This window comes from Nicotiana sylvestris, chromosome 2, assembly GCF_000393655.2.
Source record: "Nicotiana sylvestris chromosome 2, ASM39365v2, whole genome shotgun sequence".
Lineage (NCBI taxonomy): Eukaryota > Viridiplantae > Streptophyta > Magnoliopsida > Solanales > Solanaceae > Nicotiana > Nicotiana sylvestris.
The window spans coordinates 202,473,336-202,494,510 of record NC_091058.1 but is presented as its reverse complement, the minus strand read 5'-3'; the positions used below and the strand labels follow the sequence as shown (position 1 = coordinate 202,494,510).

General features: G+C 36.9%; 1 pseudogene; it reads right to left on the bottom strand.

Moving 5' to 3' along the window:
- Positions 1-4,901: 4,901 nt before the first annotated feature.
- Positions 4,902-7,789, bottom strand: LOC104248789 (heat shock cognate 70 kDa protein-like; annotated as a pseudogene).
- Between the last annotated feature and the right edge of the window lie 13,386 nt (positions 7,790-21,175).

Sequence of the window (21,175 nt, the reverse complement as noted above, 5' to 3'; positions counted from 1 at the left end):
TGTCTTGTTAATTTCTCCTTTTCCTGTTTTGATTGTTGGATTTTGTAATTTTGATTAGGGTAAAATTTGAATGTAAATCTCGAGATTATTGTGTGCATTAATGTGGGATAAAATTGTTCATTTAGTACAATTGATTAAGTTTCTATATATGTTCATTTTTATGCCATATTTAAGACTTCCCATTTGAGTAGTAATCTTCCAATTTATTTTTCTCTACATAAATAATCTAATTTTGGTATCCATTTGCTTTGGTATGGGCAAAATATAACTCTTAAATGCATTACCTAACTAGGACTAAGGAATGAGATTGAACGTCATTTCAAGTCGGTATATGATCGTTTACTTTGACTTTTAGTCGATTAAGGTGTATGTATTGAAACTGATGTAATAAATAAACGCATAATAAACAATTAGTATTAGTACTCGCGCGATGCGCGGATAATCAAAAATAATCCTAGTAAATGTTCTATAAAAAATAATGATACTATGCAATTTGTTTGATATGAATGTTCCACGAAAAATAATGATGCTATACAATTTGCTTGAAATGAAATATGTGCTTAAGGGAATATTTTTGTAGCAACTGCTCATGATATATTGCAGTGCATTTTTTAAAAGTTATCCTCTGTATTGAGTCAATGATGAAGGAACATGAATTATGTCAAACATTAGCTTATTCAGAATCAAAATGTATGCGGCAATGCATATGCAAAAACTGATTTCCTGCTAAGGCTCTCTCTTTATTATTGTTTGGCATTTGTGGTAATTAGAACTTCTTACTCTTTCTACCATTCCACAGGCTTTGTCTATTAGCCTAACATTGTCTAAAGCCAAAGTTGAGGCAGGAAAGAGACATGTCAATTGCGGGAAGCTGATAAATTTAGCTATTCAAACCATAGATGAAGCCGGTAGAAGGGTTGATTATGCTGAGGTGAGAACTTAAACAATAATAATATATTTCATATGGATATAAATAATAGAATACTAACTGGGAACTCAATCTGTTCTCAATATCAAAAATTGATGGAACCCCTGTAATTTTCAGTTTCAATTTATGCTTGATGGTCTTAATTTTCAGATTGTTTGGTCCAACCAAAAAGTTTTTCATAAAGTACAATCTCATTTCATGTATTTTTGTTTTGAAAATACGCATGACAGCTCTTCCAATCGTTGCATGAATTCGATCTCCCTAAAATAAAAAATGTGAAAAAAATTTAAGTTAGTAAGGCGCATAAGTTGAAGAAAATACATCACAACTCGAAAAAATAACAACATGTAAAAAAGTATGCACTTTTTCATCTTGAATAATTAATTCAATTGAATTAGAATTTTCTGGTTTCTCGCGGTCTGGAATGTGTCATAATCTAACAACACGAACCTTCAAATTCCAACTCATTTTGGACATTGATATTTCGCTGAGATAGTTATAGTTTGGAGCCAAACTTTGCAGAAGTTTGTGTGGAAGCTAAACCCTAAGCAATGTAGAAAAGCCAATCATAAAAAAATGTTGCTTAAATAAAGATTTCTAAGGAAAGACTATCATAGTAAACCAAATTTTATGTATATAAAATCCTAATATTTAAAAAAGATATGTGTAAATCAATTTGTAAGTGTGAGTTCTGAAGAAATGATACGAATCTTTCATGTTTTAGCTTCTGGCATTTTTTTTTTAATTTTCAACGTTTTTTTTTTGTGGTTAATTAAAATTTGTTAACCACCAAACCTTAATTTTTCTTGTATTTTTCCTTTGTCTTCCTGTTCGTTTTTTTAATACTATTTCCTTTAATATAATATAAATGTAAGATATAAAATATTTATTTAATTATTTTATTCTTAAAAAAGAATACCTACCATAACTGAATTATACACAAAATATAATTAAAAATACCTATAATAATGTATGTTGTTCGCAATAAGGTCAGATACAAAGCTTGTTGTTTAGAATTATTATTTCAACTTAAAGTTAATGTGTAAGATACAAAACGAAATTTTAATTGATTCTTTTTCAAAAAAGGATACCTACCATAATTAAATTATACACAATATTTAATAAAGATACCAAAACTAATAAATAAAAAATGTCTATTTAATTATTTCTTTCTTAGAAAAGAATACCTATCATAACTGAATTATACACAAAATTTAATTAAAGATAACTATAATAATATATATGATACCTATATTAATGTATATTGTTCGCAAATAAGGTAAGATACAAAGCTTGTAATAATATAAAATTATCATTTTAACTTATAATTAATGTGTAAGACACAAAAAAGAAATTTCAATTGATTCTTTCTCAAAAAAGGATATCTACCATAACTGAAGTATACACAAATTTAAGTAAAAATACCTATAGCTATAATATATTTGTTTGCTTAATAAAAATTGCATCCCTCATTGTGTACGTCCAACATATTCTCAAAAAGAGAACATTTTTAGTTTAAAAAATAATAAATTATACACAAAATTTAATTAAAAATACTTATAGTAATGTATATGATACCTATATTAATGTATATTGTTCGCAAATAAGGTCAGATACAAAGCTTGTACTAAATACAGAATTATTATTTCAACTTAAAATTTATGTGTAAGATACAAAACGAAATTTTAATTGATTCTTTCTCAAAAAGGATACCTACCATAACTGAATTATACACAAATTTAAGTAAAGATACCTATAGCTATAATATATTTGCTTGCTTAATGAAAATTGCATCCCTCTTTGTGTACGTCCAACATATTCTCAATAAGAGAACATTTTTAGTTTAAAAAATAATAAATTATACACAAAATTTAATTAAAAATACTTATAGTAATGTATATGATACCTATATTAATGTATATTGTTCGCAAATAAGGTCAGATACAAAGCTTATACTAAATATAGAATTATTATTTCAACTTAAAATTAATGTGTAAGATACAAAACGAAATTTTAGTTGATTCTTTCTCAAAAAAGGATACCTACCATAACTGAATTATACACAAATTTAAGTAAAATACATATATCTACAATATATTTGTTTGCTTAATGAAAGTTGCATCCCTCTTTGTGTAAGTCCAATAGATTCTAAAAAAGAGAACATTTTTAGTTTAAATATTCAAATAATTGGCTTTGATTTATTAAAGAATGAAATTCAATTTACAGAAAATCTTGGACTACTACTTTAATTAAATATATTTTCATTTATAATTTTTTTTTGTTTTCTTAAAATTGTCAAGTGGCTTTATTTTAGCTTGCCACTTGGCTTAACCACATTGCAAACTACTCTCCTTTTAATATAATATAAGATAAGATTAAAGTACTAGGTAAAAAAATAATAAACACCTTTTTCTATAAAATAACTTATATGTCATTAAAGTTGTTCACACTAATAATAACATGATTTCACATTCTAGATCAATTTAAATACAAAATAATTCACCTCTCATTTCTTTCTACAATGTGCAAAAGAATTTAACAAAGTAAAGGGGATAGCTTTCTCACCCAAAATGAAAATAGAAACTATTTTGGAAATTTTAAACATTATTAACAATAATGCTTGATGTTGATCGAAACAAGCAAAGCTAAATAAGAGTTTTGACGTTTGTTATAAAACGAAATAACTTTAACTCATAGCTGAAGGAAATTAGGAACATGAGGGAAACTTTTTGCCGAATATATGAGGAAAATGGCTAAAGTTTAAACTAGCTACAAATCAGATTATATAAACCACAAGCATTTGTAGAAGGGGATTCCAAAAATTCGATCTATTCTGTTTACCAATAGCATCATCGTCCAGTCCTTAGTAAAGCTACCTTCCGTTCCAGTTTGTTTATCCCATATATGAATCAAACAACCCCTAAACCATGAGCTGGAATATCCCATAATATTAGCTATCCCATATTATTATATATAGAATATCTAACGCCATCATTTTGGTATAAAATTTATCCCACCATTAATCATAGCGATAACTAAACATGAAGTAAATTCAATTTCATATTCTATCCCGAAATTAGTATACTTATCCCGATAATCAAACGATCCCTAAGAGTTTAGGCTCCAAAGTCCAAAATATTTGGGGTCTCATTTTTTTTAGTAGAAGTCGGTTATGAATTAATTTTCTTAAATAATTGAGTATTTTAAAATACAATAGTATAATTTTTAATTAAAAGGGGTAAAGGAAACTTCTAAATAGATATGAACAATTCAAGCATATGAAAATATTTTTTTATTTCTATTTGCACGTAAAAATTGAGATCACTAGGTGATAAGAATTTTGAAAAATATTGCCTTAATCTCAAAAGTTCCTTAAAATATGCTCCCTCCGTTTTATTTAGTTTGTTTAAGTTTGACTTAGCCCAAAGTTTAACAAAAAGAGGAAGACTTTTGAAATTTGTGGTCATAAATATGTCATAACATTCGTGCAGCTATAAAACTTTTGAAATGTGTGATCTTAAACAAGTCATAACATTTGTGCGACTATAAAAACTTCTCATTAAGGAAATATAGAAATATACCAATTTTTCAGAAACGGACTAAACGAAAATCGTGTCAATCTTTTTGAAATGGATGGATGAATAGTCATTCGAAAATGATGTTTAGATTTATTTTTAAATTAAAAATATTAAGAAAAATAGTAAAATAAAAGATAATACTCTAATCGTTATACCCAATTAGTTAAAAAGACTTGATTCATTTTCAAATGCCTATGCTTATAGAATAATATTCACGGTTCCTGTAACAATTGCATTTGTGGAAAAAAGTTCTTCAAAATCAGAATTGATAAAATCTTACAAACAATCAAGAATGTCTCAAGAGAGAAGAAACGGATTAGGTCTCTCTCTCGATACATATATATATATATATATATATAATAACTTTGTATCTCAAAAAGCTAGTAAAATGAACTCCAAATAAAAATATATACAAAGTTTGTTAAAAAGGAAAAATTTAAAGCCTTTCATTAATGTACGTATTTAGGCCACACCTCTTGTTCTTTCGGCCCTGGCTGTATCTTGACAAAAATGGGATTACATAAGCCTTCAAGTTCCTTCTTCTTGTCCTCTAACTCATGAGTTTCTGCACATGGATTGGTATTTATCCATGAATTAGCCTGTTCAAGAATATCCTCAACCTTTTTCTTGTCTGTTGCGCTAAGCTGCGCGACAATATTCTCCTCGCCCAAGATCCAGAAGTGTATGAAGGAGGTTTACCCCTGCAACGCTTCTTCAGCTTCGGCTCTTTTCCTGTATTCTTCATCATCTGCCTTGTACTTCTTTTCATCCTTGGCCATATTCTCAATCTCTTCCTTCGAAAGCCGACCTTTATCATTCGTAACTGTAATCTTTTTGTTCTGACCCGTGGTCTTGTCCTCAGCAGAGACATTCAATATTCCATTGGCATCGACATTAAAGGAAACAGTTAGCAGGAAGTACACCTCTAGGAATAGGGTGTATACCAGAGAGCTCAAATGTGCCCAACAAGTTGTTGTCTTTTGTTCTTGCTCTCTCTCCTTCGTAAACCTGAATTGACAGTCCAGTTTGATTATCTGAATATGTTGAAAATATCCTCTCTTTCTTAGCAGGAATTGTTGTGTCCCTTGGAATTAACATAGTCATAACTCCTCCTGTTGTTTCCAATCCTATTGATAGAGGCGTGACATCCGAAATCAGCAAATCTTGAATCCTCTTATTATTAACCTCTCCGCTAAGAATCGCAGCTTGTACAGCCGCACCGTAGGCAACAGCTTCATCAGGATTAATACTCTTGTAAAGTTCCTTACCATTAAAGTAGTCCTGCAATAGCTGTTGTATTTTTGGAATTCTACTTGATCCACCAACAAGTACAATCTCGTCGACACTATCCTTGTCCATTCTTGCATCCCTTAAACATTTCTCAACTGGCTCCATACATTTCTTAAAGAGGTCCGCGCTCAACTCCTCAAACTTGGCACGCGAGACGTTGCAAGTGGATTCCATCGTATAGGTCGTAGACGTCAAATATTGCCTCGTCATTGTCGGAAAGAGTACGCGTCATCTTCTCACAAGTTGTCCATACTTGGCTTAATGATTTAGGGCTATGCGTAAGGTCCTTCCTGTGCTTTCTCTTGAATTGCAGGACAACGTGATTAACCAATTTATTGTCGAAATCTTTCCTCCAAGATGAGTGTCTCCTGCCGTGGCTTTCACCTCAATCATACCGTTGCCAATAGAAAGAACAGAAACATCAAGAGTACCACCACCAAGATCATAGATAAGCACATTCTTTTTTCCTACATTACTACTACTATCTTGTTTGTCCATAAAATAAGCAATGCCTGCAGCTGTAGGCTCATTGATAATACGCATAACATTCAAACTAGCAATAGCACAAGCATCTTTGGTAGCTTGACTCTGCGAGTCATTGAAGCAAGCTGGTACAGACACCACGGCGTTTTTGACAGTTGATCCAATGAATTTCTCAACAACTCTCTTCACTTCTGTAAGAACCATAGCTGAGATTTGTTCAGCAGTAAACTGCTTTCCTTCTTCCTTGTAGTATACACAAATCATTGGCTTGTCACCAGGTCCAGCAGTAACTTTAAATGGCCATATTTTCATGTCACTCAGTACAGAGGGATCACTAGCCCTCCGCCCAATAAGGCGCTTTGCATCTGTTAATAGGAAAATACACCTACCATTATTATAGCACAGAGGAGAAATTGATATCATACTCATACTGCATGCAATGTATTTATATAGCACCATCCACAAACTAATCTCTCTGTCCAAAGTTGCTTGATACTAACAATTTTTATTAATTTTTGAACTTAAATGCAGCTAGATCAATTCATTTTTGTAAAATTAGAATTTAGATATTCAAGAATTACAATATATTATATATAGTGGCAGTATAAGTTGGAAACCAGAAACTAATCTCTCTATAAAATGATCTAAAAATATAAATGATTTCATATTCATACTAAATGCATTGAGGTTATGGAGATCCAATAAAAAAAAAAAACACTAATCACATACTCTACTGGATGCATTGTAATTATAAAATCCAAGCAATTATTTATGAATGACAACACACATCGCTGAACATGAAAATTAAGCTTGATTCGACACAGGTTCGAAAGAATCCGGTAGTTTTTGCTTAAACTCTTAAAATATTAGGAAATTCATTAAATATAAATATTTAACAGTGAATCTAGTAACTAAGACGAATAATAAACTTGGTGATAAACTTCAAATACTGAAATGATCACGTAATTATAACAAATATAACATGCATCCATCAATAACACACTATTTCAATAAACGTAAAAAATAAAAAGAATTAAGATTTTGAGAATCAAATGTTTACCGAAAACTGTGTTAGTGGGGTTATTTTCGATACCGAGCTTAGAACTGAGACCAATCCAACGCCGGTCTTCTACAAAGAAACGTAGGACGGCGTCGTACGAGCGAGCTCGCTCCCACCGCAATCTTCGGTGATCATCTCCACATGATCATTTTTCCAAACGGCGACGTAACAGTTTGTGGTTCCGAGAGCGATCCCGATCGCCGGACCTTCTCCTTTTCCGGCCATTGGTTTTTACACTTCCGGCGAAAAACGTTAGTAATATGATTGGGCTTGAAAATATCGAATGGGATTGGGCTTAAGCCTAAGGGGTAGTAATTATTGGATCTAAAAATGTTCTTTTGGATATGCTTGGACAGCCTTGATTTACGGAGACTTGGTCTTGCTATTACTTGTGAAGTGGAGGATTGGAGTGGTGGCTCAAAGACTCAGTTATTTTTTTTTTCTTTCTTTCCATTTAAATATGTTTTACTATCCAATTTAAAATTTTATTTTTTATTAAGCTTAAATATTCTTCTAAGTATTGTTGCAGGAAAATAGTGATTTCAAATGCCTTACGTATGGACACATAGATTTGTGTCCGATACATGAATTTATACGGTTTTGGTATTGAGTTTTTATCATGCATAGACATTCTAAACTCATGTAGAAATATTCAGACATATTATTCATATATTTTACACTAGTATGTGACTTGATAGCAGGTAGTTGGACACTTAGGTGAATATCGTATTGATGAAAAGTTTCAGTTTTTACTACTTGTTGCATATTTTCTTTGTACGAGAATTTGATGCATCTGTATTTCTAACCTTGTTATCCAGAAGAAGGGTGCTTATTATTCTTCTCTTTGATTGTGTACCTTATTATTGATATCTATTATTTTCTTAATTGTTTTTCTGTTGTTGTATATGCTTATAACTGCACAATTTTATAAAACAAGTATATTTTGACTAAAATTTTGCTACTACTTCATTGAGGTTTGTTTTGATACTTACAGAGTATATGGGGTCAATCACACTCATAATACACTTTTGTGCGTTGTGTGCAGATTTTGAAGCTAAGCTGTTGCAGAGTTCGAAAGAGAGCATTGAAAACATATCAACATTCCAGTTATTAGCTGCCATTTGTTTATGGTAGCCTAGGATCTTGTATTTCTATTTATGTATATACAAAAAGATATTTTTTTTTCTTATATCAGTATTGTATTCCTATTCTTAATTGCTCATAACTTGTGACTCCAATTTTTGAGTAGTCGTACTAAATTCTACGTTTTTATTTTATTATTCATTTTATGAACTTTAATTGGATTGTGATTTATGTTGGTTGGTTCACTTTAGCGGATTGGATTAGATTTTCATCACGATCTGGTGAGATTTTGACCGTGACAATAACGCATAAAAATATGTGACTATAAATCATCTAGTTAAGGGTAAAATAAAAAGTTTAAAGTTAAATTTCTTCTAATTAAAAAAGTATGATATTTTTCTTATGATAAACTAAAAAAAAAATTTACACATAAATTAAAACAAAGGGAGGAAAAAATTTCATACATTTGACTGAAAAGATGGAGTTAAGGTGAACACAGCCTCAACCCTTTTATTGACTCGAACCATTTAGAGAAATTTTCAGAAACCACTATATTTTAGTGGTTATTAGTTAGCTGTAGCTACCATTTACTATATTACTTCCTATAGCTATGTTTTCAGATATTTTAGAGTGTATTCGATGTATTTAGGTTTGCATTTCTAGGCGTGAAACAGAAGATTACAGCTAGACAGATTTTTGTATTCGACTGTATTCACGGCGTGAAACAGGGGATTACAGCTAGACAGATTATTGTGTTCGACTGTATTCACGATATATATTTGTGAATACAGTAACGTAAATAGCACAATTCATGTTCTATTCAGCTGTTTTTAAACGGAAAGTGAATCAATTAACATAATAGACTCATAATATAACTCAACAAACCCAATTATAACACACAGAATTTGTATTTCCGGTTATAAAAAAGATTCTCAACCAAAAAATACTCCAAAACATAGCAATCTTCAGAGAAAATATGCTGAATATTTTTCCCAGCCGATAAATACAACAAAAATAGAGCAATTTGAATACATATATACATCTGAATACATAAATTATATTAATTAAAAAAATATATAAATACATTCGTGGAATACAATGAGATAGTGAATACAATGAAATATATGGAATACAACGAGATACATGGAAATACAATGAAAAAAAGACAATGAATACAATGAAACACACGGAAATATAGCGAGATACATTGAAATACATTAAAATATATTAACAAAAAATTCAAGTTGCTCAGCCCCAAACTCTGTCGTCTTTGTTCAAAAATAACCCTAATGTCGTCTCGTCGAGAGGGTCGCGATTCTGTCTCGAAATAAGCCAATCCATTACAGTGGTTGAATTTTACTTCTTTTTTAGTAAAAGTTATTAATAGTGAAAAGAGGCGGCATTAAAAAGAGTAAAGCCTCCTCCTGGTCCGAGTAAAATCCGATCTCACATCATGTGATGACCCAAAAGGTCATTACTTGTTTTAGAAATAAATTTTGTGTTCTGAGACCTTAAAAATCTCTTCTTGTCTTACCTCAATTTGTGTGCGCAGTCCAAGCGCGTATCCGGAAAGACATTATGTGAAAATCTATGAAAAATGATAAATTTTGCCTTAAAATGAATTTAAGTTGACTTCGGTCAATATTTTGGGTAAACGGACTCGGACCCGTGAATTGACGGTCCCGGAGGGTCCGTAGGAAAATATGGAACTTGGGCATATGACCGGAATTGAATTCCGAGGTCCCACGCTCGAGAAATGAATTTTTAAAGAAAATTATTTTCTGGAATATATATGAGTTTTTGGAAATGAAATATGTTTGAATTTGATGGTATCAGGCCAGTATTTTGGTTTTGCAGCTCGGTACAGGTCTTATATGTGATTTAAGTTGAGCATGTAAAATTTGATAAGAAACGGAGGTCATATGAAGTGATTCGGAACATTAGTTGTAAAATTTGAAACTTAGAAAATTCTTGAGATTTTCTTTGATTTTGATGCTAAATTTATAGTTGTTGATTATATTTTGATGATTTGATTGCACGAGCAAGTCCGTATAATATTTTAGGTTAATGTACATGTTTGATTTGGATCCCCGAGGGCTCGAGTGAGTTTTGGATAGGCCACGGAGTGGAATTGAACTTAGGAAGTTGCAGCTTTTTAGCTGGTATGTTGCAGGTCTGAATGCAAAGCCTGGCTCGCAATTGCGAGCCCGTAAATGCCAACATTTATCTCAAAAGTGAAGAAGACCTAGGCTGCCTTCGTCGCAAATGCGACCTGTTCATCATAAATGCGAAAATCGCAAATGCGAAAATCGCAAATGCGAAAGGTACATCACAAATGCGAAGTGGACCGAATTTCCTTCAGTGTCGCAAATGCGACAAAATCTTCGCATTTGTGAAGTTAGCAGGTTCTGAAGGGTTCGCAATTGCGAACCCTGGTCGCAATTGCGACCTGCAAACTCATGACTTAACCGAAAATCTTTCATTTTTCAAACTCTTTCAAAACATAAACTCTCTTGGGCGATTTTCCAAAGAAAAGTTCTCCTCCAAATCAATTGTAAGTAACTTCTAACTTATTTTTTTCAATCTTTAACATCTTTTCACATGATTTCAACTCAAACTCAAGGGTTTTCATGGGGGAAATTGGGTGTTTTGGGTAGAACCTAGGTTTTTCAAATTTTGGGGATTTGGACCTCGATTTGAGGTCCGATTTCAAAATAAATTATATATTTGGGTTCGTGGGGGAATGGGTAATCGGGTTTTGGTTCGAACCTCAGGTTTTGACCATGTGGGCTCGGGGGAGATTTTTGACTTTATGGAAAAAACTTTAAAAAACCTATTTTCATGCATTATAATTGATTCATTTAGCATTTATTGATATAGTTAAGTAACTTGTGGCTAGATACGATCAAATTGGTGGTGGAATCAAGAGGTAAAGCGGTAGTTGAGGCTTGAATTGTGTTCGTGGCATCGAGGTAAGTGTTTGGTCTAACCTTAGCTTCAGGGATTAGGAGTCGTGTCCTATTTGCTACGTGTTAATTATTGAGTACGATGTATAGGCATGATGACGAGTTGGTGTCAAGCATGCCCGTGAATCTTATATTATGATTAATGTGACTCAGTTTGTATTGTTCATGCTTTATGTGATGATTTCTATTGTTGAGCAAGGCTTGTGGAAGTAATATTGGTATTTGAACATTGAAAAGCGTTGGCTCAAGTTGTAAAGTAATTTGTGGAAGTATAATTGGCAATTGAACCTTATAGAGCATTGGCTCAAAATTGTGAATTGAGTTGTGAAGTAAATGTGAAAAAGAAAAGAGGATTATGAAATTGTCTCCCTTGCCGGGATATTATTGTTTAATGTTGTCTCCCTTGCCGGGATGCTACTGTTGATATTGTTTTCCTTGCCGGATATGACTGTTGTACTATTGTTCCCTTGCTGGGATTTAATTGTAAATTATTGATTTTCTTGCCCTTATTGCTTTGTGATTGTTGTTTGGGTAAGGAAGAGTGTTAAAGCACGAAGGGTGATGCCGTGCATTGCTTTGGTGAGAGAGTGTTAAAGCACGAAGGATGATGCTGTGTATGATTTTGTGAGGAAGAGTGTAAAAGCACGAAGGGTGATGCCATTCCGCACGATGTATAATTCCATGAAGATTATATTGATTTTTATGGCGAGGACGAGAGTAAAAGCACAAAAGATGATGCCGTGCAGATTATATTGATTCTTATGGTGAGGACGAGAGTAAAAGCATGAAGGGTGATGTCGTGCACTTTGATTTCTGATTCTTGTTGATAATTGAGTTATGGTGTTCCTTATATTTACATGTTGTCCTTCTGTTATCATTTGATGTTTCCCCACAGCATATTCCCCTCTCCCATCCTTAACTGTACATTCCTGCTTTTATTTTCCGTTGTATATGATTTAACTGCACAGGTTTATTTAGTAGTCTGGTCCTAGCCTCGTCACTACTTCGCCGAGGTTAGGCTAGGCACTTACCAACACATGGGGTCAGTTGTGTTGATACTACACTCTGCACTGTGTGCAGATCCCGGTGCAACAGCTTTTGGACCTTAGCTTTGGGGTTACTGCCTTCAGTCCATTCGGAGATCCGAGGTAGACCTGCGGGCGTTCGCAGGCCTTGGCGTCTCCTTCTATCATTTTATTCTATTTTTTATGTATTTCAGAGACAGTGTTGTAATAACTCTTTCGAACCTTTATTTGTAGTATTCCTAGATAGTCTGTGGAATTGTGACACCAGTCTTGGGTAGTTTATGTATGGATTGGTATTGACATCTTTATTAATATAGTACGTTTCAGTCTTCCGCTTTTAAATTTCCGTTGTTTATATAATGTTGGCTCTTAATTGTTAAATGATTAAAAATGGGGAAAAAAGGTAAATAATTCAAATGGTTGGCTTGCCTAGTTTTCACTAGTAAGCGCCATCACGACTCCCGAGGTTGGGGAAATCCGGGTCGTGACAAGTTGGTATCAGAGCTCTAGGTTACTTAGGTCTCATAATTCACAGACAAGCTTAGTAGAGTCTGAGGGATCAGTACGGAGACGTCTGTATTTATCCCCAGAGGCTACAGAGTTAGGAAAAACTTCACATCTATTCTTTCCTATCATGCGGTTTGGTTTCTCAATACTAATTGAATTTCTACTCTATTCTTTCCTAGATGGAGAGAACATGCACTTTCTCATCCACTGATCAGTAGCCCGAGCCCCCAATAGCAGCTCTTACGAGGAGCAGAGGGCGAGGACGAGGCCGTGCTAGAGGCCGAGGTAGGGGAAGAGCTCAGCCCAGAGCAGCAGCACCAGCGACGGAACCTCAGGTTGAGTTTGATGATGAGGTTCCGACCCAGGCAGTTCCGGTGGGCCCAGCTCAGGTCCCATAGGGGTACATTGCTACCCTAGTACTCCAAGATGCTCTAGTCCATCTAGTGGGCCTTATGGAGAGTGTCACCCCGGCAAGCTTGCTTCTTGTAACACCAGCCGTCTCTTAGGTTGGAGGAGGAGCCAGACTCCTGCTACTCGCACTCCGGAGCAGATGGCTCCCCAATTTCAGACTCCAGCAGCTTAGCCAGTTGGAGCAGTTCAGTCGGGTGTGGTAGCTCAGACCGGTGATGGAGTAGCTATGTCTGCTGATGCCTTGTGGAGATTGGATAGGTTCACCAAGCTCTTCACTACCACTTTCAGCGGTGCATCTTCTGAGGATCCCCAGGATTATTTATATAGTTGTCATAAGGTTCTCAAGAACATGGGGATAGTGGAGACCAATTGGGTCGACTTTGCTACTTTTCGCTTGTCTAGATCCGCCAAGACTTGGTGGAGAGATTATTGTTTGGCTAGACCAGCCGGGTCACCAGCTTTGACTTATGAGCAGTTTTCTCAGCTATTTCTGGAGAAGTTTCTCCCTATCACTCAGAGAGAGATCTATTGGAGGCAGTTTGAGCGTCTCCAGCAGGGTTCTATGACTGTTACTCAGTACGAGAGTAGGTTTATTGATTTGGCCTGTCATGCTCTTCTTATACTTCCCACTGAGAGAGAGAGAGAGAGAGGAGGTTCATTGAGGGACTCATTCAGCCTATTCGACTTTACATGGTTAAGGAGACGGGGAGTGAGATTTCTTTTCAAGAGGCAGCCAATATGGCCAGGAGAGTTGAGATGGATCTATCGTAGGGAGGTGGTCAAGGGTCTGACAAGAGGCCTCGTCATTCAGGCAGATTCAGTGGTGCTTCGTTTGGAGGAGGGATTCATATGGTAGAGGCCATCCTCTTAGGCCTTTTCAGTCAGCACTTTAGGTTTCTCACGGTGCTTCAGGTGGCCATGGTTCTCATATGCAGTATTCTGATCAACAGTCCTACAATGCACCACTAGCTCCTATCAGTGCACCGGCGCTCCAGAGTTTTCGGTGTGGCCATTCAGGTCGTCAGGGTCAATAGTCTCAGCATCCAAGGGCTTGTTATACTTGTGGCAATATGGGGCATATTGCTAGATTTTGCCCTCGAGTATCGAGCAGTTCTCAGTATCAGGGTTCCCGTGCCATGGTTTAGGCACCGATTGTTCCACAGCCCGCTCAACCAGCTAGAGGTGGAGGTAAAGTGCTAGAGGTTGAGGTAGAGGTATTAGAGGTGGAGGTCAGGCTTCTAGAGGTGGAGTCCAGCCAGCAGCAAGCCGTCCCAGAGATGTAGTTCAGAGTGGTAGGGGCTAGCCCCGATGTTATGCTCTTCCATCCAGGCCTGAGGCTGAGGCTTCCGATGTAGTTATTGCAGGTACTGTTCTGGTTTGTAGTAGAGATGCTTCAGTTCTATTTGATCCAGGATCTACATACTTCTATGTGTCATCTTATTTTACACTATATCTGGTCATGCCTAGTGATTCTTTGAGTGCTCTTGTATATGTGTCTACACTAGTGGGTGATTCTATTATGGTAGATCGTGTCCATCGTTCATGTGTAGTTGTGATTGGGGGTCTTGAGACTCATGTAGATTTTTTACTTTTGGATATGGTTGATTTTGATGTCATATTGGGGATGGACTGGTTATCACCTTACCACGCTATCTTGGACTGTCATGCCAAGACTGTGACCTTAGCCTTGCCGGGGTTGCCTCGTTTAGAGTAGAGAGGGACTCCTGGTCATTATACCCATAGTGTTATCTTATATATGAAGTCTCGACATATGGTCGAGAAGGGGTGTTTGGCTTATTTGGCATATGTTCGTGATTCTAGTGCCAAGGTTCCTTCTATTGATTCTGTGTATGTTGTTTATGAGTTTCCTGAGGTATTTCCTTCAAACCTGCCGGGTATGCCACCCGACAAGGATATTGACTTCTGCATTGATTTGGCTCCGAGCACTCAACCTATTTCTATTCCGCCATATCGTATGGCCCTACCTGAGTTGAAAGAGTTGAAGGAGCAGTTGCAAGACTTGCTTGATAAAGGCTTCATTAGACCTAATGTCTTGCCTTGGGGTGCACCGGTGTTGTTTGTTAAGAAGAAGGACAGATCGATGAGAATGTGTCTAGATTACCGGTAGTTAAACAAGGTTACAATCAAGAATAAGTACCCATTGCTGAGGATTGATAATTTGTTTGATCAGCTTCAGGGTGCCAAGGTATTTTCAGAGATTGACTTAACATCTGGCTACCATCAATTAAGGATTAGGGCATCCAATGTCCATAAGATAGCTTTTCGCACTCGGTACGAACATTATGAGTTCTTGGTGATGTCATTTGGGTTGACAAATGCCCCAGCAACTTTTATGGATTTGATGAACCGAGTGTTCAGGCCTTACTTGGATTTTTCGTGATAGTATTCAATAATGATATTTTGATCTATTCCCGCAGCCGGGAGGAGCATGAGCAACATCTGAGAGTGGTTCTTCAGACTTTGAGATATAGTCAGTTGTATGCCAAGTTTTCGAAGTGTGAATTCTAGTTGAGTTTAGTTGCTTTCTTGGGTCATGTTGTTTCAGCAGAGGGTATTCAGGTAGATCCGAAGAAGATAGAGGCAGTCAAGAACTGGCCTAAACCCGCATCAGCTACAGAGATCCAGAGTTTCTTGGGTTTGGTAGGCTATTATCGTCGGTTTGTGGAGGGGTTTTCATCTATTGCAGCCCCGATGACCAGGTTGACCCAGAAGGGTGAACAATTCAGGTGGTCAGACGAGTGCGAGATGAGCTTTTAGAAGCTCAAGACAGCTTTGACTACGACACCGGTGTTGGTTTTGCCCATAGGTTCAGGGTCATATACAGTTTATTGTGATGCATCTCTTATTGGACTTGGTGCGGTGTTGATACAGGATGGCAAGGTTATTGCATATGCTTCACGTCAGTTGAAGATTCATGAGAAGAATTATCCAGTTCATGATTTGGAGTTAGCAGCCATTGTTCACGCGTTGAATATTTGGAGGCATTATCTATATGGCGTGCCATACGAGGTGTTCACGGATCACAAGAGTCTATAGTATCTGTTCAAGCAGAAGGAGCTAAATTTGAGACAGAGAAGGTGGTTGGAGCTATTAAAGGACTATGATATCACCATCTTATACCATCCGAGAAAGGCCAATGTGGTGGCCGATGCTTTGAGTAAGAAGTCAGCTAGTATGGGTAGTTTTGCATATACTCCGGTCGGTGAGAGACCGCTTGCTTTGGATGTTCAGGCTTTGGCCAATCAATTCGTGAAGTTGGATATTTCTGAGCCCAGCCGTGTGTTAGCTTGCACAGTCGCTCGTTCTTCTTTATTGGAGCATATCCGAGATTGGTAGTATGATGATCCTCATTTGTGTGTTCTTAGGAACACGGTGCAGCACGGTGGTGCCAAGCAGGTTACATTGGGAGATGATGGAGTTTTGAGGCTGCAGAGTAGAGTCTGTGTGCCTAATGTGGATGGGCTTCGAGAGTTGATTTTAGAGGAGGCCCATAGTTCCTGGTACTCTATTCATCCGGGCGCCCCTAAAATGTATCAGGATTTGCGGCAGCATTATTGGTGGAGGGGAATGAAGAAGGACATTGTTGCATATGTGGCTCGGTGTTTGAATTGTTAGCAGGTAAAGTACGAGCATTAGAGACCTGATGGTTTGTTTCAGAAGATTGAGATTCCTGAGTGGAAGTAGGAGCGTATCACTATGGACTTCGTTGTTGGACACCCACGGACTCAGAGGAAGTTCGATGCAGTGTGGATTATTGTTGATAGGCTGACAAAGTCAGCACATTTTATTCATGTGGCAGTCTCTTATTCTTCCGAGAGGTTAGTTGAGATCTATATCCGGGAGATTGTTCGTCTTCATGGTGTGCCCGTGTCTATCATTTCGGATCGAGGTACGCAGTTTACCTTACATTTCTGGAGAGCAGTTCAGCTTGAGTTGGGCACACGGGTCAAGTTGAGCATAGTATTTCATCCTCAGACGGACGGGTAGTCCGAGCGTACTATTCAGATTTTAGAGGATATGCTCCGAGCTTGTGTCATTGACTTTGGAGTCTCGTGGGATCAGTTTTTGCCTTTAGCAGAGTTAGCCTACAACAACAGCTACCAGTCGAATATCCAAATGGCTTCGTATGATGCTTTATATGGTAGGCGATGTCGGTCGCCGGTTGGATGGTTTTAGCCGGGAAAGGCTCGGTTGTTGGGTACGGATCTAGTACTGGATGCCTTGGACAAGGTCAGGATCATGCAGGATAGGATTTGTACAGCTCAGTCCAGGCAAAAGAGTTATGCCGACCGTAAGGTTCATGATTTGGCATTCATGGTCGGTGAGCGGGTATTGCTTCGGGTGTCGCCTATGAAAGGCGTGATGAGATTTGGGAAGAGGGGCAAGCTTAACCCTAGGTTCATTCACCCGTTTGAGATTCTTGATCGAGTGGGAGAGGTAGCTTATAGACTTGCATTGCCACCGAGCTTATCAGCCGTGCATCCAGTGTTTCATGTGTCCATGCTTCGGAAGTATCACGGCGATCCATCCCATGTGTTAGATTTCAGCACTGTCCAGTTGGACAAGGACTTGTCCTATAAGGAGGAGCCGGTAGCTATTCTAGACCAGCAGGTTCGTCAGTTGAGATCGAAAAGTTTCCCTTTTGTTCGTGTTCAATGGAGAGGTCAGCCCGTTGAGGCATCGACCTGGGAGTCCGAGTTCGGTATGCGAAGCCGTTATCCCCATCTTATCCCCAACTCAGATACTTCCTTCTTATGTTCATTCGAGGACGAACTGTTGTTTTAGAGGTGGAGAATGTGATAACACAAAAGGTCATCACTTATTTTAGAAATAAATTCTGTGTTCTGAGGCCTTAAAAATCTCTTCCTGTCTCACCTCGATTTGTGTCCGCAGTCGGGGCGCGTATCCGAAAAGCCCTTATGTGAAAATCTGAGAAAAATGATAATTTTTCCTTAAAATAAATTTAAGTTGACTTCGATCAACATTTTGGGTAAACAGACCCGGAGGGTCCGTAGGAAAATATGGAATTTGGGCGTATGATCGGAATCGAATTCCGAGGTCCCAAGCCTGAGAAATGAATTTTTAAATAAAATTATTTTCTGAAATATATATGAGTTTTTGGAAATGAAATATGTGTGAATTTGATGGTGTCGGGCCCGTATTTTGGTTCCGGAGCCCGGTACAGGTCTTATATGTGATTTAAGTTGAACCTTTAAAATTTGGTAAGAAACGAAGGTCATATGACGTGATTCGGAACATTAGGTTTAAAATTTGAAACTTTGAAAGTTCTTGAGATTTTCTTTGATTTTGATGTTAAATTCATAGTTGTTGATATTATTTTGATGATTTGATTACACGAGCAAGTCCGTATGATGTTTTTAGGTTAGTGTACATATTTAGTTTGGAGCCCCGAGGGCTCGGGTGAGTTTTGGATAGGCCACGGAGTGGAATTGAACTTAGAAAGTTGTAGGTTTTCAGCTGGTATGTTGCAGGTCTGCTTGGTCGCAAATACGACCTGTTCATCGCAAATGTGAAAGGTACATCGCAAATGCGAAGTGGACCGAATTTCGGGTAGTGTCGCAAATGCGACAAAATCTTCGCATTTGCGAAGTTAGCAGGTTCTGAAGGGTTCGCAATTGCGAACCATGGTCGCAATTGCGACCTGCAAACTCATGACTTAGCCGAAAATCTTTCATTTTTCAAACTCTTTCAAAACATAAACTCTCTTGGGCGATTTTCCAAAGAAAAGTTCTTCTCCAAATCGATTGTAAGTCATTTCTAACTCGTTTTCTTCAATCTTTAACATCTTTTCACATGGTTTTAACTCAAAATCAAGGGTTTTCATGGGGGAAATTGGGTGTTTTGGGTAGAACCTAGGTTTTTCAAATTTTGGGAATTTGGACCTCGATTTGAGATCCGATTTCAAAACAAATTATATATTTGGGTTCGTGGGGGAATGGGTAATCGAATTTTGGTTCGAACCTTGGGTTTTGACCATGTGGGCCCGGGGCGATTTTTGACTTTTTGGGAAAAACTTTAGAAAACCTATTTTCATGCATTAGAATTGATTCATTTAGCATTTATTGATATAGTTAAGTAACTTGTGGCTAGATACGAGCGAATTGGTGGTGGAATCAAGAGGTAAATCGGTAGTTGAGGCTTGAATTGTGTTCGTGGCATCGAGGTAAGTGTTTGGTCTAACCTTAGCTTGAGGGATTATGAGTCGTGTTCTATTTGTTACGTGTTAATTGTTGAGTACGACGTATAGACATGGTGATAAGTATCTATACGTTGGTGTCAAACATGCCCGTGAGTCTTATATTATGATTAATGTGACTCTGTTTGTATTGTTCATGCTTTATGTGATGATTTCTATTGTTGAGCAAGCCTTGTGGAAGTAATATTGGTATTTGTACATTGAAGAGCGTTGGCTCAAGCTGTAAAGTGATTTATGGAAGTATAATTGGCAATTGAACCTTATAAAGCATTGGCTCACAATTGTGAATTGATTTGTGAAAAATAAAAGAGGATTATGAAATTATCTCCCTTGCCGGGATGTTATTGTTTAATGTTGTCTCCCTTGTCGGGATGCTATTGTTGATATTGTTTCTCTTGCCGGGATATGATTGTTGTACTATTGTTCCCTTGCCAGGATTTAATTGTAAATTGTTGTTTTCCTTGCCCTTATTGTTTTGTGATTGTTGTTTGGGTGAGGAAGAGTGTTAAAGCATGAAGGGTGATGCCGTGATTGTTTTGGTGAGAGAGTATTAAAGCACGAAGGGTGATGTCGTGTATGATTTTGTGAGGAAGAGTATAAAAGCACGAAGGGTGATGTCATGTCGCACGATGTATAATTCGGTGCTGATTATATTGATTTTTATGGTAAGGGCGAGAGTAAAAGAACGAAGGGTGATGCCGTGGAGATTATATTGATTCTTATGGTGAGGACGAGAGTAAAAGCATGAAGGGTGATGCCGTGCACTTTGATTTCTGATTCTTGTTGATAATTTAGTTATGGTTTTCCTTATATTTACCTGATGTCCTTCTGTTATCATTTGATGTTTCCCGTCAACATGTTCCCCCCTCCCATCCTTAACTGTACATTCCTGCTTTTATTTTTCATTGTATATGATTTAACTGCACAAGTTTATTTGGTAGTCTGGTCCTAGCTTCGTCACTACTTCGCTAAGGTTATGCTAGGAACTTACCAGCACATGGGGTCGGTTGTGTTGATACTATACTCTGCACTGTGTGTAGATCCTGGTGCAGTAGCTTTTGGACCTTAGCTTTGGGGTTGCTGCCTTCAGTCCATTCGGAGATCTGAGGTAGTCTTGTAGGCGTCCGCAGGCCTTGGCGTCTCCTTCTATCCTTTCTATTTCTTTTATGTATTTCAAAGACAGTGTTGTAATAACTCTTTCAGGCCTTTATTTGTAGTATTCCTAGACAGTTTGTGAAATTATGACACCAGTCTTGGGTAGTTTATGTATGGATTAGTATTGGCATCTTTATTAATATATTACGTTTCAGTCTTCCGCTTTTAAATTTTCATTGTTTATATAATGTTGGCTCTTAATTGTTAAAGGATTAAAAATGGGAAAAAGGTAAATAATTCAAATGGTTGGCTTGCCTAGCTTTCACTAGTAGGCGCCATCACGACTCCCGATAGTAGAAAAATCTGGGTCGTGACACATCAGATATCTATTTGCTGCCAAAAACACCAAATTAATGAGTCATCAACTTTTGGAGTGAGTAAAGGTTCGAAGTCTTTCGAAACTTGAGAAATTCGACAAGGCTTCTTGCTCTAATGTCTCCATTGAAGCTCC